This window comes from Lissotriton vulgaris, chromosome 3_1 (assembly GCF_964263255.1).
Source record: "Lissotriton vulgaris chromosome 3_1, aLisVul1.2, whole genome shotgun sequence".
In the NCBI taxonomy this organism is placed as follows: domain Eukaryota; kingdom Metazoa; phylum Chordata; class Amphibia; order Caudata; family Salamandridae; genus Lissotriton; species Lissotriton vulgaris.
In genome coordinates, this window is record NC_141689.1 from 2,065,388,067 (window position 1) to 2,065,392,123 (window position 4,057).

At 47.5% G+C, this 4,057-nt stretch overlaps 1 pseudogene; it reads left to right on the forward strand.

The window, feature by feature from the left end:
• Window positions 1-2,873: 2,873 nt before the first annotated feature.
• On the forward strand, window positions 2,874-3,353 carry LOC147728811 (small ribosomal subunit protein uS13 pseudogene; annotated as a pseudogene).
• Window positions 3,354-4,057: the final 704 nt, after the last annotated feature.

Sequence of the window (4,057 nt, forward strand, 5' to 3'; positions counted from 1 at the left end):
TCCGGTCATGTTGGTCCGTTTTGTGAGGTTCTCAGCTTTACGCCTGCGTCATTGCCTGAGATGGGGTGATTCCTTGTATTGTTCCTCAAAGGTGCATGACCTGCTTTTCCTATGTTGTCAAGGAGGTTCTGGCTATTGCATGGCTTGTGGTCAACATGTGGGGATTCCTCATATTCTGGGGTAGCAGTATCACCTAATAGTGTTTGATACTCATTTTCCTCTGGTTCCTGGTGTCTATCTATTTTGGCCTCCATGTCTTTTTCCTCATCTTTGTCTTCGGAGGAGTCTGCTCTCATGCGTTCTACTGTTGATTCTCGTTTTGGGGTTTGTGCTTGCATTTACTCAGCCTCTGCTTCTCAGGTTCATTCTAGGACTATCTTCCGGATAGGGCAGATCTCACTCCTATCTTGGCCAAGATTCTTGGCTCCATTTCTGTCTGCTATATTTTGTTGCCCCGAGGCCCTCTCCTTCCCTGCTGGGGAGGAGGTAGATGGTAGGAGGTCTTTCTGGACCACACTTTGGTGCCTTGACACTGCGCAGATGCCATGGTCCTTTACCTGCCTTTTGTGGTTCCTAGGCTTTTTGGCTTGCTCCGAAGGCAGTCTGTGGGAGGGAGGGGGGGACTTGTCTTTCTGAATTCTCTATCTTCATCTTGGCTCTTTTGTGGTCAAGCCCGTGGTCTGGGGGCTGTGTTCCATTTGGTTCCCGGCCTCTGCAGCGCCTGCTGCTGCCCTTGGGTGTTGGGAAGAGAAACAAGGGAACCCCACTCACTTGGAGCCTGGGTATAAAGTTTTAAGAGAACAACAACGGCTTGTGTGAATTGATATCTAACACTTATGATAAGTATTAAGCACAATGGCAATGTGGGTGGTATGTTGGACATCAAAGAAAGAAGCTGTCTACACACTTAGTCAGTATGGTAGTGAATGTGCATGTTTATATGAACATAGGCAAAGTAATTTTTACATAATATACAAAATATTTACAAACATACTAGTTGACTGTGTGTCCCAAGTGTGTTTTTCATTTTATTTCATCTGAAAGAGGCGACCAAGCAAAATATATCCAATCAATATACAACAGTTCGAAAATGTAGGCAACTATTGTACGATGTCTGTCTCTTTTTAGCTGTCGACGACGTTTCGACCTATAGTGCATAACGGGTCTCCTCAGGACTTGTCAATGTAGGGATACCTATGGAGTATAATGATAGGGAAATGTTAGCTAATGTTCCCGTGACGTAGAATGCCTTCTATGACATCGAGTGGCAGTAGCGCTCAAAGGCGTAAATGAGTATACCTGAAGGGGGCTTACGCTGCTAGGTAAAATAGTGGTGGCACCCTGTAGTAAAGGTGTAAGAAAATACTCAAAGGGATCCCAGCCAGGAGCTGTGGAATTATGATAAAGAGATAAGGCTGTCAGAGTCTTATAACAGTAGACTGCAAGAGTGACAAAAAAAGGGATATGGCTTGATTGGGCACTTACCCCAGAGAAGGGTGACGTGAGCAGGCACGCATGGGTATGAAGCCAGTCCAGTGGATCCGTAGTACAAAATAGCGTTGCAGCACCTGCCGCAGCACGAGAAATTGCTGCACCGAGTGCCACACCCTCTGAAGTCCAAGATCACCACACCGAGCGCGACGCAAGCCCTACTGTGCGGCTGTATGTATCCATACATCATCTAGGATTGTTGCATCGCATTGAGGCACCAAGTTTATTGCATCGTTGATGGACGCAGTAAGAAACAGACACATCAACTTCTCACGCAGTAAGAAATTGATGCATCAACTCCTCTCTGGTAAGGAACAGACACCTCAACTCCCCCAGTGCACGGAACCAACACATCATCTTCCCTCAGGGTAGGGAACCAACACATCACCTTCCCTGCGGCCCGTTTTGTTTGTTTGCATAACGCATCAAAGGTACTGGGTGTGAAAAGTGTCACATTTGCAATTTGCTGTGAAATTAACTATTGCTACCATCTGAAAGTCATATTTATTTATTACTGTATTCTGGATTTTTGTTGTTTGGTCTTGTTTTGATTTAGATAAAGATTACTTATTTTTCTAAATTTGTGTGGTGTCAATTTGTAGTGTTTTCACTGTATTTCTGTATGTGTTCACAAATGCTTTACACACTGCCTCTGAGATGAGCCTGTCTGCTTGTGCCAAGCTACCAAGGGGGTGAGCTAAGGTTATTTTAGGAGTGTATCACCCTTACCCTGACTAGAAGCAAGGATCCCTATTTGGACAAAGGTACCTACCTCTGCCAGCTAGAGACTCCCATTTCTAAAACCTCTCATAGGGATGCATTGGGGAGTCCCTCATATGTGCTTCAGTGGTAATTCCTGACATAAGAGGGGTAGCATGATCAAGTTTGGTATGTTTGATGTACTGGTGTTCACAGATTTATTATCACTATTTTAGAAATGCCACTTTTAGAAGTAGGCATTTCTGTGTGCTATGTGTCTTTGTGCCTGCATGTTGTGTATTGACTGCTTGGCCTTGGAGTGACAGGGGCTGGGGAGGTGCAGTAGCTGCAGAGAGTCTGGATGAGTCAGTGCTAGGCTGAACAAGGCCTGGTTAGAATTTGGAGTGGTCGGAGGAGTAGCTCCTTCACCTGAATAGGGCTGTACCTGCCTTCCACAATGATGACTCCACCCCCCCCCCCCCCCTGTGATGTGTCTGGGGCCAGGGCTTACAATCACAATAGGAAGTGTTGGGTATTTTTTTTAGTGCCCCCAGAACTGGTTTAAAATGGATACAGGGCCCTGTAACAGGGCAGAACAAAGACTTTGTGCACTATAAATATTGGGGCTGTGACCCCCATATCTTTTGAGCTGGCTTGGGACTAAAACAGAAGAGGACAGAGGGAACCAGACAGCCCTTGCAGCCATGTCTCTGGTAATTCCCCAAAAGTTCCAGCACATTTTGCGTGTTCTTAACACCAACATTGATGGGCGGAGGAAGATTGCGTTCGCTATCACAGCCATCAAGGGTGTTGGAAGGCGCTATGCACACGTAGTGCTGAGGAAGGCTGATATCCACTTGAGCAAAAGGGCAGGAGAGCTCACAGAGGATGAGGTGGAGCATCTTATCACCATAATGCAGAATCCCTGGCCAGTACAAAATTAATGATTGGTTCCTCAACAGACAGAAGGACATTAAGGATGGAAAGTACAGCCAGGTTCTTGCCAACGGACTTGATAACAAACTCCGTGAAGATCTGGAGCGTCTGAAGAAGATCCCAGCTCACAGGGGACTGCGCCACTTCTGGGGCCTGCGTGTGCGAGGCCAGCACACAAAGACCACTGGACGAAGAGGCCGACCGTGGGTGTGTCCAAGAAGAAATAAATCCACCTTGCTTTTCAATGGAAGAGGACAGCATGGACTGCTGTGTGCCAGGAGGAACCGCCACTTGGAACCACCAACTGCCGGCGGCTGGGTATTTGAAAGGATTGCCCTCTGACAAGGGTCCCTGAATGCTGACCGCCCTGTGCATCTTTTCTCTGCCCTCTGTGCTGGGGAAAATTGTAGCACTGGTGAGCACTCTTTATTTAATCCTGCTGCCCAAAGTGTGGGCTTAGGAATGGCTGATTAAGAGAGGAGCACTTTTTGCCCTGCAGCGTGGGCAGCGTCACCCTCTTCTCTGTGGCCTGAGCCCAAGGTGTGGGCTCACACTGCCCTGAAGCATGTAGAGCACTTTGTTAGTTTGCGCTCAAGAGCGCTGTGCCCTACATTCTCTTTTTTTAATCAAAGAGTACCTGTGGAGTGTTTTTGATTCATCAGAAGGAAGTTGGTGCCAGGGAACAAACTGCCTCTGTCTCTGAGGCCGAGTGTGGCCCCCTGCGAGTTGCCATAGCAAGGAGGGAGCCACCAGAAAAGCTTCAGCAACTGGAAGCCAGCCAGAGGCCAAGCCTGGTTATAGGCGGGTCTCCTACGAGGGAAATAATAGCCCTGTATGTAGCCTTTTGCAAATTGAGGAAGTGGTGAGGAAATCCTTGATCGTCCATCGTTATGCCCCATTCAAATGGGGATGGGGTCTGCCACTGTGTGAG